The 20094-nt window shown below is 30.7% G+C and overlaps 1 protein-coding gene across 5 annotated transcripts in view; it reads right to left on the bottom strand.

The window, feature by feature from the left end:
- LOC126734085 (E3 ubiquitin-protein ligase RNF144A) overlaps nt 1-20094 on the bottom strand; it is a 246320-nt gene that overhangs the window by 161646 nt on the left and 64580 nt on the right. For 2 of the 5 annotated variants that reach the window (XM_050437609.1, XM_050437598.1), the window contains exon 1: nt 18965-19346. The exons of 1 other annotated variant lie outside the window; for it this stretch is intronic. The gene's annotated coding sequence lies outside the window, so the exon portion shown is untranslated. 2 more of the 5 variants (XM_050437613.1, XM_050437627.1) reach the window with 2 other exon arrangements.

The following is a 20094-nucleotide window of genomic DNA, read 5'->3' as shown; positions in this document are numbered from 1 at the left end:
GTTGGGTGAAAGATGGACTGAAAGTGTGTGGCAAAAAAATAGAAGAGTGCAATGTGGACTATCATAGAAAGATGCATGCAGATATATTTGAAACCTGGTTTAAGAAAACGTTAATTCCAAATTTAAAGGAAAATAGTGTGATTGTTATGGATAATGCATCATACCATTCAAGGCTTTCTAAAAAAATCCCACATTAACACACCTTCATATAAATTGGAAATTGGGACATTTTTATTAAAACATGATCTCTATTTTCATGAATCTTATACAAAGAGATATTGGAGATATGGGATATAAAGAGAAGTTGTAAATACCAAATCATGGGAAAAGCAGTATGTAGTAGATAACATAGCTAACAAGTATGGTCATACTGTCCTCAGACTTCCTCCATATTATTGTGTATTTAATCCTATTGAGTTTATTTGGGGACAACTAAAAAGGAGAATTCGCAGGAAAAATAAGTATCCAAAATTTGATAAAAAAAAGTTATAAATTTGATTAAGGAGGAAGTTATGAATTTACCAAGAGTAGAAAGTCTGAGGAAAAAATTATAAGATATGAAGAGGAATATCGTAATTTGCATCAGCTTATTTTCAATGGAGGGGACCGTTTCATTATAAATTGGGATAATGATGAGTCTGATGCAGAAATTGAAGATCTGTGGCTAAACTAGTTATTGTTGCATATGGTAAGAAAACCCTTTTTTTATTAATTAAACAAGTTTAATTTTTTTTTTAAAGCTTACTGCCTCTGTTTGTCTTTCAGGGACACAATAGACTGTTTCTTCTTGCATTATCCGGGAAAGAGTCCCTTTTTTGCCATAGTAAGAAAACCCTTTTTTTAATTTATTAAACAAGTTATTTTTTTTTACACTTTTTTATCCATGATCGGTCTTACAGAGGCACTATAAAACCAGTTTAATTAGTTTTTTTACAGTTACTGCCACACTTGTTCTGTCCCAGAGAGGTAAGACTACTTCTTTCATAATTCACTGGATGAAAAAAGGTTATTTTGCATCTGAGTTGTAATTATTTAAAAAAAATAATTGTAAATTTATTATTAATTAAATTTAAAAATGATTTCGGCTACTCGTGTACACTTTTTTAATCTGTTTTAGTATCCATATGCTTCAGTGCGACTGTGCGAGATGAAGTTGGCATCCATAGCGGCAACAAAGAAACTGGTTCCTTCCTTAATGGAAGAAGCTGCTAAAGAAAAACAGCAAAAAAACAGAGTTTAGAAAACATATTAACTCTTTGGGCCAGATTCAGATGAGTGGTGACATTTATAAAAGTATTCAGTATCCTCACTGTAATTTTAAGATTTTGTATAAGATTTTTAGTATAAGCATTTATTTTTGTTAATTTTCATCTAATCTCTCCTATTATGCACAATAACTAAATATGAGGTACACAAATTAATAAATATTACATTCAGGATGCAAAGTGTGTTTTTTTTATAAGTAAAACTTGTGTCTTTTACACACATAAGATATAGACAGCTAGATGATTTTTAATGTAAAAGTTTATTTAAAAAATATACTTTTCTGACTACATAATTACTTTTATCCAAAGATGTTGGTACTAAATATAGAGATGGGGGTTTAATAATATATCATAATATGTAATAATTTAAATAAAAAAACAATAATAAAGGACATTGAATGTGGCAGCCAAAATCCCCGTTAATAATAACCACCAAGAAAAAATAACTCACAGAATAAATGGGCATACAGAATAAATGGGCCTAAGTAATTCCTACCACCTAGTCTCTCATCACTTGTTATAAACATCCCACTCATGGCGCTAAAAACTAAACTCATTAAACTAAAATTTTTGGTTAAATTGATTTACGTACTTAAATCATATGGTTAAATTAAATATTATCTTGCTATCAACTATCCTGAATTTCTAACTTAAAACTAAACCCAAAAATCCCGAATAATAAATTTTTAAATACAAATAAATTTTAAGGCCGGACCTGTGCAACTTATCACGCTTGAGTGGCTGTGACTGAGGTCAGACGTCTAACAAACTAGTAGGTGGGCGCATGTAGTTAAATTTTACGAATCAACTGTATAAATTCTTAAAAAAATGCTTAAAACATTTATATATTTAATGGAATGATTAAATATCGCTTAGAATATTACTTTATGACTCTTTCCACATAATATTTTGCGATTTAAACATGCATTTCATGTGACAATACAAGCCACACCGGCACACGAACTATTCGCGGCACATCAAAGTTTCTAATAGATCTCTGAACTGGACTATAATCAATTATTTTGGATAATGCTGGAGCTGATTTACCAAAGAAGGGTTCTAATTCACTTGGTCTAATGGGCTAGGATCATCTCCTTAAAAGAATGCAGAGTCCATCTTAAACATGCTATAGATATTGGTTATGCCATAGATATTGGCTCGGTTTAGATTTTTAATAGCTGGATTAATTATTTCTAACAGGGCATAATCTAAGTCGCTGTCATAGCTGGAGGATTCTAGGACTGCAAAATCCTCAATCATATTATAACTTTGGGTACTTTTCAATTTTTAAATAATGCTACCTAATTAAATTAGATATAATATTGTAGCCCAAATATTAATAAAATATCTATAGTTTGTTTAATATCAAATAAAAATGAGGTTAGAAATTTTTAGCAGTAATAATCACAAAGAAAACCATGAAAACGAATTTCTTGGAAATAAAGCTTTTTGCTATCGTAAGGTTAGCGATAAAGGTGCCATCTATTCCGAAAACACTTTTTGGGGTCCTGTCAAACAGCGGTTAAGATAATGTTTATGTCTATGTTAAGCGTCAAAACATATGCATCTTTGATAACTGTCTAATAAGCTAGCTAATATATAAAAAAACCTTCGCCGATAGGACACCAATTCAAGTCGGAATATTGGCGCGACTTGTAAATCGAAGTTGTAGAACATTGAAAGGCTAGAATTAGCATTCCCGTGGAACTATGTGCAGTTTGTTTGCTTGCAACATCTCTAATACAATGATGCCAAATGCTTATATAGGAATGGCAAAAAAAAGACACTTTATAATATCATAAATATTTGTCACTTATTTTGACAGGTGCAAAGCAATACTATTCGTCTTGAAGCTTTTTTTCCTAAAATATGATAAGATACTCTATAAAGAAGTCAACATTCAAAGTTAAATGAATGTAGAGAACGTATATTAGAGAAAAAGGCAACAACATCGCAAAGTCGCTCGATCGTATTGTTGATTCCACCGACCCAAGTAATCTTTGCCAGGGACGTTATCAAAAAATATTTACATGATAAATATTTATTATTAATAGATTATGGTTTAAATTATAAATAATATTACTGTATATGAACTGTTTATGCATTTTTGTTAACGTACTTCATTCGAATAAAGTTACTTATCTAATAAAAAGCATTTTTATGGAAATTAAATATTTTATAATTATAATAAATTTCTTAATAAGTTTTTATTATTCTACGTTTATGGCGACGGTTGTCCATTGATATGATATTATGACAATATCGGTATTTACTCGTGAAAAGATCGGCTTAAATCGCCTTTTTCCGATGGTGCGGCACAAGTTTTTACTATCGTAACAATTCACAAAAATTCTGAAATGATTCAACCTTTTTCCTTTTTTAACCAAAAACGAAAGAAAAAATACAGAACTTCCCAAATGCCGAATGTAAACACAAAGCCGTTTGTCAAGATGACATTTCGCAAGATGACATCAGCTATGCCTGCGGTGTTACCATTCCAAATTTTTTAGAATCGGTTTTAGGAATAAGAATGTTAATAATTTTTTTTTGCTTTGAAGATGTTATTTTTGTGTTTAGAATAACATATACCTAATTGTATTTTTAATTGAAAATCTAACATCAATAAGTAAAATTAAGATTATTATATGTGTTCATATGCTATATAGCTGAAAATTTCCTCTTTTGAAAATGCGTGTAAACTGGACAATAGAGAATCGATGAATATGTTTGTAAATAAAACACTCCCCTTGCCCCTCTGCACATGTTGAACTTAAACAAAGTTATTGTTTACTAATTCTAGCCTTTCAATGTTCTAAAATCGAAGTAAATAGTAGAAAATAAATGCAGGATACTTAAGTGTTTTTAGTAGTCCTAAGGTATTGTGTATATTGTGTAAAATCAATTTACTGTTTTTGGGCATTAAGTGTTTTAATTCAAACGAACTGTAAAAATGCTACAATAGAACATTGACTTTTCTCAATATAAGTACACAATAAAGTTACATATTTAATATTTTCATAAATATTTTTATTGCTTGTGTGTTGATAACTACAGAAAGTTACATTTTATATCTGAGGATATGAGAAATATTGCAAAATTGGCAAATTCAGAAATTAGAAGCATAAAGTTTAATAGAAAATTTTCCAATCAAATTTGGTACTCAATTTGATGATTGAGTGATGATTTGAAGAACAAATTTAAAATTATAAAATAATAAAAAGTTTTTATTCATTATATTATTTATTCATTATTTATATTTATATTTATTATATTCTTTTTAGTCAGTTGCCCATGCTGATGGGTGGTAGTAATAACCCTGAAGTGATAAGGCTCTTTTATAAAATCTTAGACCATGAAATAGTACTAAAAATAAATTGGTCTAGTCTATATATTGTTTCAAAGAATTTTAAATATATTCTAGCTCATACAGCACTACAGCAGGTAAAAACTATTTTATTATTATTTTAGTATACTTATGATAATAATTAAAAAAGACATGTGGAGTAGTTAGTATAAGTTTCTGATGCAATATATAGGATTTTTTAAAATTTATTGGTACTTCTGAGTTTATGTCTTCTATCTTATGTCAAAATATAGTCCAAGTAATCAAGTATTAAGGATTTGGCTGTGGCATTGGATTCCAAACTGCTGTTCGAAATTAATATAAAAAACATTATTCGAAAACCTCTAAAAAATCTAGGTTTTATATCTCGAATTAGAAAGGGTTTCACTAATCAAACATCAATATTGCTATTCAATGCAATTGTTAAACCGACTATAGGATATGCGACAGTATAGTTTGTAATCCGATGTATCACAAATATATTGACCAAATTGAAAAGGTACAACGAAAATTTGTAAATATAATAAATTTCTACTTTAAGAGACCACCACTCGCCAAAATAAATATATGGGCTTTATAATGTTTTGAATATCCGGTATATTTTCTGCACGGTTTAAGCTAAAAGTATAATTTGAAAACTATTAAACAAAAATACATATTTCTCATGTCTCTGTTGAATCAGAATTGGGATTTTTGTTTTGGAATTTGAGAAATCGACTGGTAAAACAATTAAATTAAAACCCTATTTTCAAAAATTAATTGTGTAATGTTGGAGTCGTAAATCCAAAAACGGCTTAGTACCAAACACTACCTATTTTTATGAAATTTAGACAATGAAATTACAGAACTACTGAGCCCTTCCTGATATAATTTAATCCGAATATATTATGTCGCCGATCTAGCTGTATTTTCTTCTTTGTGGTTTCTTGTGTTTTCTGTGGAAGTATTTTGTATACTGTCGGACGTAGATTTAACTTTAATATTAATTAAATTATATTTTTTGTAAGCCTCAAAGCGTGCGGCGCTGAGCTGGAAAAAAAAAGCTGTATCATTTGCCTAATATGCTATTAGGCCACCAACTGCAAATGTCAGTCGTACGATAACTTTAGCTCGATCTTGAGGTTACGGAGAAGTCTGCGTCTTTTACTCGTATTTGTTTTTAGTTGGTGTTAGTGTTTAAGTTTAGCTTTTTGAAATTTGTTATTGTGGTATTTAGTAGAATAATATATATCAACAATTTATATTGTGTATTGAACTTTATATCATAAAGCCCGCCCAGAAAAAAGAAGCTAAAGGCAGGTTGCGCCCTTCTGCTCCCAGGAAAAGACTTAATAACATTGTGAAATTCAATTTGTAAGTAATTTTAAAATTCATGTTGTACATGTTTTAATACAGGTTTCAGTTACAGGTTGATGGTACTTTGGAAATTTGTGATAAATGAAAGGTTAACCTTTGCTGAAAATTTAGCAACATAAACTGTTTTACCTTAAACCTATGGGCCTTTACTCTATGGACTTGTAATTATGCTACTTCTACAAAAATAAATATAAAATAGTGAAGTAAAATTCCTATATAGAAAGTTTTAAAAAAAAAATCAAGTTAATTCCTCTTGGCTTACATTTAAAAACAAAAAATCATTGAACGATATGTCTTTATTAATTTAATAAATTATAATATAAATATATGTAAGCCATATAAACAAAATTATAATATTACAATGATATACATTTGAAAACCAAAGTTGTCTGGAGTTTTACAAGAATCAATATTCGTATTGATTTCGTTGATTTACATATACCGGGTGTCTCACTGAGAATCGCATCGGCTTAGCGGGTAGAATCAGCCTCGTCCTCAGGAAAAAAAATATTGTAAATTACCTCTGGCAAAGAGACCATAAGAAATTACTGGAAATTATTTTCCCGTTTCTAGAACGATCGCTATCTCAAAATGGGATTTTCACAAAATCTTAGCCGTGGGCAAATATTCGTAATGCGATCATGTGATCTCAGGTTTGAATCCTGGCATGACTGTTTATGTTTGTCTTTACAAAAAATTGGTTCGTGGTTCGGAACCCAACTGTAGGTCTATTAGATCGAATTTGGCGGGCGTCTAAAATGACGCGAGCTCATAAATAAAGCAGAAGAAGAAGATAAATCTTAATTATAGCCATTTGAAAGGCCATTCAATGTTCTAAGAGCCATTTTAATAAAATTTGAGAAAGAACCGAGTAATTAAATCTGATACCATAATTTCAGATTGATTAATTAATAATAATTAAGATGCCAGGACAGTGGACGAAAAATGTGCGTCAGTTATATTAGAATTTGGAAAAAAAGTGATTTTTAAGTAACAGTTTAAACAATAATAATAATAATAATCAAAATTTTCCAATTATGGTGACATTACTTTTAAGAACCAGCAACAACCCAAATACCAAATAATATGGAACCCTTCTTTAGTTCTGGCTTATTTAGAAAAAAATGCACCCTTTAACACTTTGTGTACTAGTGGTGCCTTATTGGGACCACATTTCAAACGCTGTCGTATAGCGGCCTAGTAGTCGCATGCCGGGACCACATAGTAAATGCGTTGATTGAATATTTGGGAAGATACGCAACCTTATGGGCTAAAACGTGACCGCAAATATGCGTGAAAAATAGATGGCGATTCTCTCCAGTATGCGCGAAAATAATTTCGTCCGTCGCTTCTCATTAGTAATCGGCCGATCGTCCGAGTCGTGTGGGAGAGTTTTTGCACAGGTTCGTGTTTGCCGTATTGCAATTTGGTAGTTGTTAAAAATTTTTCTTGGATATCATAATCACAAATAGATAGATATATGTAAATGTGTTTAGTTTGTGAGACGATGGCTTCTTTAGGCAAAATTAATCAGTGTGCGTATATTAATTAAGACTTTGATTTATAACAACCTAATATGGGAATCTCAAAATCTTATTAGAAAATCTTTAAAAAAATCTAATTATAAACCTCACAGAAAATTATCTATTTTATCTACAAAAATCAATCCGAACTCTTAAAAATACTGTCTCTTCATGTCTATGAGAGCCATTTTCTCTTTTTCTTTTTTTTACTTTAAGAAAATTTTAAATCAATATATTATGTTTATGGTCTTTAGTGTTTTAAGTATTTTCAATAATTGTTTTCATGATGAAATTCATTCATGAAAAAGATAAAAATAAAGCCTAAAAAGCCTTTAAAGTTATTGAGAAACTGGTTATAGTACGAATGGTAGCTTTCCTAATTAAAAAAATAACATATTAAATGAATGTCGAGTAATGTTTTCATTCCTGGAGAGATTATATTTGAGCTTGAAGAAGGTCACTTTGCTGCAGCGGTATTCTGCGACTTCTCTAAACACTTTGGCTGTGTCAACCATGGAATATTGCTCGGTAAGCTTTCTAGATATGGGTTTAGGGGAGTTGCTCTAGAATGGTTAAAATTTTGTTTTGTAAGACAGAAAAAAGTTTGTTTGGCCAAATGGCAGTTTGTCTGAACTTTGTGTAGTAAGCAGGGTTCGTTTCTCGGTCCTATTTTATTTCTATTGTATATAAATGACCTGGGGTCGCTCCAGATAAGAGGATTCTTCACTATTTTTGCAGATGACACCACTATCTTATGGACAATAATAAAAGCACATTAACCTAGAACAATTTCTAAAGATTTATTAATGATTAAACAGTGGTTTGATGCTAATTTGATGTCTTTAAACATAGATAAGACTAAATTGTTAAGTTTTTATGCTCAGAGCAGTTCATGATTCACAACAAAGAATTGGAAGTGAATAATTTTAACAGATTTCTTGGAATTGTTATCGATCATAAACCTAAGTTTTATGGAGATATGTCAGGAAGCAAAAACTGGCTAGACGATGTTATGCTGTTAGAATGGTTTTAAATGAACTGAGATTGATATTTTTTTTGTCGAAAGTTGGAACTTACTTTCATACAAAAATACCTACAGTATGGAATAACATTTTGGAGTTGCATTAGTAAACGGCTTTTTGACTCGATGTTTGTTTTTAAAAAACAAGCCATTAAATATATGTGTCATAAATCTCCACAGGACATGCAGACCCCTATTTAAAGATACTTTCCTTGTGTTGCTTGTTTATTGTTGAGTCTGCTTGACTAATATACAAAAAATATAAATTGTATCTTCAAAATAATGGCTCCTTAAAACATTATAATATCAGAAAAAAATACAATATTCCAATGCCCATCCCGAAAAGTGAACTAAGAATTCTCTTATTTACTTGAGCATAAAAATTTTTAATCATTTTCCAAATGTCATAAAAGTCTCCTCGCTTTAAAAAGTCCTTAACAAAACTTCTTAAAAGCAAATATTTTTATAGCATTAGAATTTTTTGAAGATAGTTAGGAATAGGCCAATATTATATAATTAGTTTTTAGTAAAGATGTAAAGGTTTGAATTTGTGATGTTACTCTAAAAAAATTTTAAGTCGTCTTGCTTTGAAATTGAAAATACATTTTGTGTTTATACTAGTATGTTGAACCCACTATTGTGTATTGTTTTTAAATTATGTGTTAGTAATATGTCGATTAATGTGCCTATTTTATATCATAAAAGTACCATGTCAACAAGTAGGTACCATGTATTTATGAATAAAGTATGTTTTGAATTTTTTGAAATTCGAAATAGGGATGATTCCAACTACTAGCTAGAAATTACCTCGTTGATAAAGTAATTAAAAGGGTTATTCAAAACTGCAAGTGGCCAACATGGCGTCGACAAGAAGAAACAAAGTTGATTATGACTCTCTAAAGAAGGAACGTCGTATTTAAAAGTTAAAGATGTTAACTTGTAAATAAGAGAAAGTGTTTACAACAATGTATAAATGATTTTATTTTATATTTTCAAATAACGCCAGAAAAAAATAAAAAAACCATTTTGCCAAATTTCACCTTTTTCCTGATTATTAGGAAGTATTTGGCATTTTTCCAATTTTTAGATTGCATTTATTCAATCATTGCATTTATATTGCGCAACTTTCGCCTAATTAAACCATTTACTGCTCATCCTTATTTTGGACATCCTGTATAATCGCGATGAGACCGTTCATACTGTTAAACAAAATATTTGTTTTTTTTCTTATTAACTTTTTCTAGTTTTAAGAATTAGTAATTAAGTGTTTGCCTGTATTGCAAATTAAAATGTGGCCTATTTTCTATATTTTATAGTGTTGTTACACCCTTATTCAAAACCTTTTAAATTTTGCGATTTTATTTTTATATTAATTTCAGTTAAAGGTATCTATTTTTCAATATTTTTGTCCAAAAAAAGTGTACTTCACAGATCTCACTACCCTACACAGTTTTTGAGATATTGGCTGGTTTCACAAACCCGTATTGTCAAAAATCATATTACGGGCTACTTTTTGCAATAAATTATTCACTCTAAAAAACTATAGTATCGTATATAGATATTAAATCTTTAATTATTTAATTTACTCTTTATATTTACGTGAAACCTACCTATATCATCACCTTTATTTAATATTTTTGTTAATTTTCTAATTAATAAATAAAAGCTTATTGAATTTTTCTTTTGTTTTTATTTATTTATTTTTGTCTCAAAAAAGGATTTTGGTAAGTAATTTATTATTTGTTAATAAAATTTAAGTTGTAAGAGATAGCACCTTCCAATACATTACTTGACCACCACATTTATCTAGTTATTTATGCGAGATCACAGCACATTTAAATATCGGCAATAACAAAATAAATAAAAGCGCTGTTATCATCATCGCCCTTGTCTTAAAAAAATAACAAAACGGCCGGGCGCCCAAAGATTCCCGCGTCGTTAAACTGCAAATGGTCAATATAGCGCCGACAAAGAAAAACAAAGTTGATAATGGCTCTTTAAAGACAGAATGTCGTATTTTAAATTTAAAGGTGTCATCGTATAGGCAAGAAAAAGTGGTCCCAATAATTTATTCATTTAATAAATACTTTTGTCATATATTTTGAAATAACGCCAGAAAAAAAATAAAATGATTTTGCCAAATTTCAGTTTTTTGCAAAATTTAGGAAGTATTTAGATTTTATTATAAAAGGACACTATATTGCTCAACTTTCCTCTAATTGACCATCTCTATTGACGTCCTGTATAACCGTGATGCGGGGTCTTTAAACAAAATGTTTTTTTTTTGTTACTAGGTATCTTTTTATAGTTTTAGGTATAGTTGTAACAACTGGTAATTGAGAATTTTCCTGTGTCGCTTAAAACTTAAAATGTGGCCTATTTTCTATTTCTATTAACATCCTCACTCACAACCCCTTACTTTACAGATCTCACTAAGCTGCACAATTTTTCAGATATTGAATCACATGACAAAATGGGTTACTTTTTACAAAAAATTATTGATCAAGAAGTTATATTACCATCGGTATTAAGTCTTATGAATTATTTAAATTATTCCTTATAATATTTACGTGAAACCTACTTATATCTTAAAATTTGTTCCACATATTTTTTGTATATTAGTTTTTAGTTAATTAAGTGCAACGGGCTTTTTATTTAAAAACTTGACCCTCTTGAACACAAAATGAAGGAAACATAATGTTTGTTGGAATTATAACTTGTATTAAACTTTTTTGGTAATTTTGTAAAAATAGCTTTTTATATATATTTTTGTATTAATTTTTGTCTCAAAAACATATTTTGGTAAGTAATTATTTGTTTATAAAATTTAACTTTTAAGAAATTTCAATATGCCTCCACCCTTAAGTATATCACTTATCACTTGACCACTACATAAATGACACTGTGTTGTATGTTCAAAAAAAATAATAAAAACATAGTTGGCAGCATCATCCCATATCTTAAAAAAATATCCAACACGGCCGCGTAACCGGAGATTCCATCGTCGTTGAAAACCTGACTCAAAGAAGCCAAAAGCCAGGTCCACGCAGCTAAAATAAATCGTTCCTAGATTTGACGCTTTGCGGCAGCACCACACGGTGCACGAAACTGAACGGCAATCCGATAGTCGACCGGGTACACTTTTTAACACAGGATTGCGTATCTTCCCAAATATTCAATCAACGCTTCGGCGTCACCCGTAGCCGATCGATAGTTCTAGCCTGGACACTTATCCCCGCTTCCATCGATACCTCACAACAGAAGCCGAAATCATGCGAGGCGACGACCGCATCGCGATGGCAAAAATTCCGCGCTGGGGCACATATTTTGCGTTGATTCGAAATAATATTTTACTGCAGTTATTATTGTAGTTTATAGTAAGATTACGCATTTAAAATTTTAAACTGCCAAACTATTTTGATACTCGCTTTGAGTTTTAAAAAGAATACAAATTCGGTATTTAAATTAGGTGGGTAAATTTACAATTTTATTTTTAACTTACATTTTACAATCTTAATTTTATTTAGAATGATGCCTACCTCTTGCTGCATTCCTGTTTAAGCTCAGAAAAAATTAAAATGGATTTAAAATTTTTTTTTTGCTTTTTTTTAATTATCTCTGGAATCATACAAATTTTCGATTTTTTAAATAAGCAACAAAAGTTTGGCGTAGATACCTACCTAATTTTGTTTTCGGCATTAACATTTTTACGAAAAAGTAATACAGCAATGCAAAAACTTTCCCATAGCAACCAAGATAACCCACAAAAGTGTCAAGAATAAGTTTTTGAAAAAATTTTTTTTTTCAATAATCTTCAAAACTACATAAAATATAATATATATATTTTTTATATGGCATATTCTTCTACAAGTAAATAATGTGCAACTTTGGGGTAAATTATCCATTTTCGTATTTTGAGGGTAGACGAATTTGAAACACCGTTTATGTATATTTTTCCAATAAAATAAATAATAAAAAATATTTAAAACATTTATCATATACCTAAAAATACGTAATAATAAAAAAAATATATTATCTTGTAAGGCCGGGTATACACGATCCGGTATGAACGGTCCGGCGAAAACAGTCCGGCGCCGGATCGTCACGACAACACATAGGTTTTAATAGAAGACGATACATGGATGCGTCAATGCCGGATCGACGGATCAGCGCCGCAGCTTGCTGCGGCAAGACCGCGCGCCGGATAACCGGATCATCCTGGGCAACACACGTACTTCAATGTATCGCGATATACGTTCCGGTTGTAACGCGCGTTTTTAGTTATTTTCACCCAAATTATTACATTATATATCTTGTTTTAACACAGTCAACAATTCGCCAAATGATTTTTTAGACATTCTGTAATAATTAAAAAACTTATTATGATACTGCCGAATATTTGTATGAAATTTGTCGATTTTTTTCTACACCACTTTCAAAATATGGATGCCTTCAATGTTTTCACGTTATACTGACTCTCGCAAAAAATCTTTTGCTTCAAGACCACAAATAATTCTTGATGAAGAATCTTGCAATGAAAACATTATTTCCCGATGAAAGTCTCGAAGCAATCAAATTTTTGAATTTTTTTTAATACCTATCCGTTTTTAACGCAGTGTGTATCGCGTATATCCTATGCGGTAGAAACGCATCCGTTTCTACCGCATCCGTTGAAACCGGATCGTGTATACCCGCACTAAAATGTAAAATATTAGGTCCCGCGGTATCTCCACTTAGTCGTTCCACTGTACGGCGTGCGCCACCAAATCTCGGCTTCAATTTTGACGCCACGAAACCAGTGTCACGGCTAGAACTCTCGATCGGCTACGCGTCACCTCCCCACTCTATTTCAAATGCCGCGCGATCTGTTTATTTGTTTGTCGGTGTTTTGTGATAAGTTGTCTGTCAGTCTCGCATAACTCTTTTTACACGTGTTTACTTATGCATGAGTTTTAAAGAAAAAACATCATGTCACGTAAGTTTTTTGTTTTATTTTTTTAAATATTAGTTTTAGTGTAGGTTTTTGTGAAAATAATTATGGTTTTTTTATTATAGAAGTATAATTTCTTATTAAAATGAATGTGGTTCCATTTGTGTCCACTAGGCCATAATAATATATCAATTGGGTACTTTTCTTATTTTTAGGAAATTATTATTCGAATTTGGGAAACATGACCTCTGACTTGGCATTTACTATGTTGGATGAGATCCCGTCCGATTCGGGTTCCATCACTTCAGAGGCACCATCACAGGATGAAATCGATGCAGTTGACGCAGATGAGTTGAATCCAATTCAAGAAGACTTGCAAGAAAATATGCTTGACTCGCCATTGCCAACCAACGGAGAAAGTTTGGACTATGACAGGAGTCATAGTCCATGGAGTGATGGAGGATGAACTTCCCTTATCAACATTTATACACCAGTGGACTAGTAATTGAGAACAGGCTAATATCCCGCAGTTTTGAACAAACCAGTGGACCAAATATCCCCGAAGATGCAGAATCACCTATTGATATATTTTTCTATTTGTTTACAAAAGAGCTTATAGAAAAAATTGCATTTGAAACAAATTTATATGCAACACAGGTGACTAATAATAACCGTTTTATTCCTACAATTTTTGAAGAAATTAAGTGTTTTCTGGGAATAAATTTAATAATGGGACTAACAAAGAAACCCAGTTACAAGGACTATTGGTCTTCAAAAATGCAAATGAGAGATCCTTTTATATCGTCGGCTATGTCACGTGACCGCTTTAGTTGGCTTCTCGGACACCTCCACATGAATGATAATTCCATTCAACCAAAAAAAACGAACCTGGATATGATAAGCTGTACAAAATTAGACCTTTACTAGAAACATTGTCGCATACATTTTTAAACTCTTACAAGCCACAAGAAAATCAAACAGTAGACAAATCAATGGTAAAATTTAAAGGACGGATTAGTTTTCGCCAATACTTACCAATGAAACCTATAAAGCGAGGATACAAAATTTGGATAAGAGCCGATGAATCGGCTTTTGTGTCACAATTCCAAGTTTATACTGGTAAAATTGATACTGTTGAGAGGAATCTAGGCTCAAGAGTTGTCAAAGACTTGACCCGTTCTTTAATGAGAAACTATCACAGGATTTTTTTTGACAATTATTTTAATGATATCCAACTACAAAAAGATTTACTCAGCAATAAGATTTACGCCTGCGGAACCATTAGAAAGGGAAGAAAACTGGAACCAAAAGATTTAAAAGAGGACAAGGTTATGAAGAGAGGAGATTCGGATTGGAGAATTACAAACAAGGGCATATCTATCTCAAATGGATGGATTCAAAATCAGTAAGATTTTTAAGTAATTTTCATAATCCCGACGATGTTACCACTATTTCAAGAAAACAAAAAGATGGAACCTCGAAAGAATTTTCCTGTTTACAATTAGTTAAAGATTATAACGTACATATGAATTATGTTGATAAATCAGATATGCATATTGCTACGTATAGAATTGACCGCAAGTCTAGAAAGTGGTGGCACCGTCTTTTTTGGAACTTTTTAGACCTTACCACTGTCAATGCATACATTATTTTTAAAAATCGTGCGCAAAAATATAAAATTTGTGCAAATCTATTACTTTAAAAGAGTTTCGCTTTGCTGTGGCTTGTGGCCTTATAGGAGCAGATCCAGAAACTCCACAAAGAGGCAGAAGAAGTTCAGATCCACCCATAAATAAATTTAAAGTAATAGTGCCGTCAGAGGTAAGATACGATAAAGTTGCACATTTACCCATTCATGGTCCGAAGGTTTGTTGTGCACATTGCAGTACTAGGTCAAAACCACATAGTGTGGACCACTAGGTGGTTTTGCAGTATGTGTCAAGTTGGACTTTGTCTGATAAATCCAATTGTTTTCACGCATTTCATAAAAAATAATGCATTCATGTACATTCCTAGTGGTTCCATAGTGGAACCACATCTTTTTCTTTTCTCTATATAATAAAACTTATTTTTTGAGTCATAATTTCATTTTATTTATCCCTTTAAATAGTATTTCCTAAAAAAACTTTAAAATATTACTTTCAAAAAAACACGAAATAATTCAGGCCACAAAGGGTTAACAGAGGTATCACTGCCAAAACTAACCTGTAACTTTACTTGCTTTAGTAACGGGGACATAGAATACAGACATTGTCTAAAATTAGAATAAAAAATATTGCTCGTTTTAGCAATAGGCTAGAAATGAAAATACCAAATTTAATCCAGTTGTAATAATTGTCAACCTTTGCTAGTTCGAGAATTAGAAACCCTCCCTTCACCCTTCCCTAGCAAACCTAGATCTTGTTTTTAAAAAATTTTCCTTTTAAACAAACGAAAAGACAAAAACAAACAAACAAAAAGTTATTCCATTAGCTATAATAATCCTGTCATTAATGTTAAATGAATGAAAAATTATTTTATCTTAAATAAATGTAATATTGGACCTTTTTCTCATATCTCTACCAAATACAAGATACAAAGTAAAAGAATTTTTCATTTTAAAATTTATGATTCAGAGCATTTTTTATTTAACTCTAAATAAGATTTTAAATATGTAAATAATACTAAAAAATAGTTTTCTCTACTTTATAACCATGATAAAACAATAAACATATTAATAATTGTTTTTTTTTAGAATATTGTTGTGGTAGATTTTATAATAATGAATTTGACAAATTTATTTGAATACAAAGATACATACTCAAAATTATTCTTAATAAAAACTGCTTGTACCCAACTTGATTACAGATAAGATATATAAAATATTTTATATACTCATGTAATTAAATTTAATCAAAACAGCACCAAATTATAATCTCTTGAATATCTAATCTAATCGAATATTTATTAGGATCAATACATAAAATTGTACACCATAGATAATCATATAATTTCATGTTACACATATTAAGTACATAAATTTTTTTTTAAATAACATCACCAAACTATTATATATTGGAATACTCACATAATATGTGGTTAAAATTCATTGTAAAACATAAAAACACAGTTAAATATAAAGTTATACATACCCTATTACATATTGGAATTTAACACAAATAAGCATTATAGTAATAATATAGGCATTAAAGAAATGTATGCAAAAATAGTCTGTACCTCTCGAAGTGCTGGAGAGCCTGCAGAAATCAGGGATTATGTTTAACTATGCAATGAAGATTGAGGAATGTTCTCCTTAATATAGACTAGACATATATAGATATAGAGATGGAGGAGAGATGAATTCTCACATACCTTCTCTGCAGTCACAAAATCTTCTTTGCATGAGGACTATGTTCCTAATTCAATATTCCATATGACATATGAGAAGAAAAATATGTACCCATGGTAGACTGTTAAAAGAATGGGAAGAGATACAAAGCCCAATAATGCTCTTAACAGAAAAATGATCTTGGAAAGCTTATTACTTAGTTGCAGGACATGCTGTTCCCAATTTAAGGAGAGATCAGAAGTAATTTCAAGAAACTTAGAAAAAAAGAAACCTTAAAAAGGCAGAATAGGATTACTTTGATGAATGGTGAACTTTTAAATTCACTTTGAGCTTTAGACCTGTTGAGATTACTTTATTGAATATAAACCAATCCTCTTAGTCACTTCGAGGATATCATAAACCAATGGATCTGCAAGGTGATACTTTATAAAATGGATTGTATCATACGCAAAAAGTTTAGAGTCATCCTGACAGTTTGATAGATCATTAATGTAAAGTAAAAACAAGAGAGGACTTAACACTGTGCCCTGTGACACTCTATTTTTTATGAAAAATACAATAATCTTTTTTGTGATTTATTATTTATACAATTCAATGCCATTGAAAGTAATTGTCTAATTAAAGACTTTAAAGTGTTATGCAAAAAGGCAATCTGCAAGTCAGTTAATCAGTGTGAGTTTTTCAATTAAATTAATAAGGTTTAATAAGGGTTTTCAGCTAAGGTGAAGTACATTGTAGGCACAGACACATTTGATTAGTAGCATTAGCATATTCCAAAAATAATGTTAAATATTTGCATAATTGGTTACTTTTCCTGCTTTTTATTCATTATTTTGTTTCTCACAATATTTTTGTTTATACTAATTATGTAGTATTTATATTAATTTATACTAAGACATGGATTTATATTTTTGTAAAACAAATATATTTAAGAGTTGAGTCCAATGATGATGAATTATCTTATTGAAATGCATCACTTTTGAAACAAGGAAACATCAACTAATCATTCGACTTCCAAAATGGACATCTTGAATAATATTGCACATTTACTGCAACTTGTTATCTTTCACAACTGAGTACCTTAGAATAAAAATGTTTCTTATTACAAAAGAAAATGTGTCAATAAATATTATAATTCTAATTTAATACTATTTGAGGTCATATGTAGTTAATAAATACTTAAAATGGTAACTGTCAAATTGAATAATATACTTATTATATAATTTATGATGAATCATAAGTGTGCAAGTGTAGAACAAAAATGGATTCAGTAGATCAAGGAGTTAAGCCAATAAGAGTTTTTACTTATGTGAATAACAAATAAAGTTAAAAACAATACAAAAAACAAAGTTTTTGTTGAAGTTGTGTTTTTTTCAAGTAAATGTTTGCTGTTTCTACTATGGTATAATAGAGCCATGTAGTTAATAAATGGTTTCAACACAACATAAATAAGTACAATGATACATTAAAGTCTAATAACTTAGGAATCAAATTGTTCATCTGTTGTTAGCCCTAAAAAACCATGTTTGCACATATACTGTATAAAAATCTCATAATATATATCTCATGGTGACTTTTTGTTTATGTTTCCCATAATTGAATATACTATTTCGAACATTATAGTCCTAGGACTTCAGGGATTCCTATTCCAAAAACTGTTTTAACTTGTGCTAATTTTTGTCATGTACTTTCTTTTGAAAATAAACAAACTTGTTACTTTGTCTTTCGTATCCATTAACGAAAGACAAAGTAACAAGTTTGTTATTATTAGATCATTTATCCATACTATATATATATATATATATATATATATATATATATATATATATATATATATATATATATATATAGTAATATAATATATATAATAATATATATAGGTATTTCTAAATCAATTATTCCCTCACAACCTAACATTGTCGCACACAGCTGACATGAAGTAAATAAAATAATGCCATATCCATAACAGAAAATAAAATGAAGAGATAAAGGCCTGGTACATAACCTCTCATAATTATGCTGAACTTAGACACTTGACCTAATTTTGTTTATTTTCCTTGGTATTAGGCGGTAAAAATATGAAAGTGCTCTACTTGAATACAAATATCTTAGTTGATTGAAACCTATTAGGTACACATACTTACAACTTAAATGCATTGCAAAAACGTTCATCATAGCAAAAAAAATAAAATACATACCCGATGTTTAGGTAGATACTTAAAAAACACCTCCAATTTCACCAAAAAATAATTAAATTCCTCTTGAAGCTTTAAAATCCGAAACCGCAACTCAGACAAAAACAAAACATTACGCACGTACGCCACGTTTCACTTACATATAGGTATTACCGTCACTTCACCCTAACCACCCAAAAACATCACTAGGCCTATAGGCTACAGATTAGATTAGGCAGATCTAAGATAATGCAAACCTACTAATTATGGGCTAAATGTCGAACTCACACACAACACAGGTAAAACGTCAAAACAAAGCGCCTGACTCGAAATCTGCAACCCAACATACTTTTTACCGTATCATTTTTAAATACTATGATAACGCGCACCGATTAAACTGTAAATGAAATACTCACTGCTCCTGCCTCGCGGTGCTCACGGTGAATTGCACTAGCGTGGAGTGGGAACACGTCCGGCGAGATGGAACGATGGAGGAGTGTAGAAGGCGACGTTAACACACCTTTCCACTTGGTGGTACAGACCTTAGAAACTGATTTTTTTAATAAATTGAAGAAAAAGTTGAATGAACGAACGGCGTTCATTTCGGGTCCATGTTTAATCTAATTTTCTGTAAAAAATATCCCTAATTTTTGTTGAAGAATAAGCCAATTCAGCAAAAAATCTGATTATTTACTTAGAACATTGAAAGGCTAGAAGTACCATGCCATGGAACTATGGGCAGGTTTGTTTGCTTGCAACATCTCTGATTCAATGATGCCAAATGCTTATACATATTATAGAAATGGCAAAAATCACTTCACAAAATATAATATCATAAAATTGTTCAGTTGTTTCCGAAGGCACAAAACAATACTACTGCTCCCCTTTATTAAAATATCAAGCATTTTTTAAAATAAAATATGTCAGGCAAAGTAAAATATGGCCCGACACCGACCCACGGTCCTCAAGTGGTAACCCGATATTTATTGAAAGCTAGGCTGGTTATTAATTTCGGTACTTAAGATGGGTTTCATGGAATCGTATTGATGTGCTGATGAAAGACTTTTAGTGTTATGATTTTGTTTGGAAACAGGCTGAGAAAATATATTGAGTTAGTACGGTAGTACTAATTCCTAAGCCTGATGGATCGCTGC

This window comes from Anthonomus grandis, chromosome 1 (assembly GCF_022605725.1).
Source record: "Anthonomus grandis grandis chromosome 1, icAntGran1.3, whole genome shotgun sequence".
In the NCBI taxonomy this organism is placed as follows: domain Eukaryota; kingdom Metazoa; phylum Arthropoda; class Insecta; order Coleoptera; family Curculionidae; genus Anthonomus; species Anthonomus grandis.
Note: the sequence above shows the minus strand (reverse complement) of the source record. Positions and strands in the feature narration are given on the sequence as shown.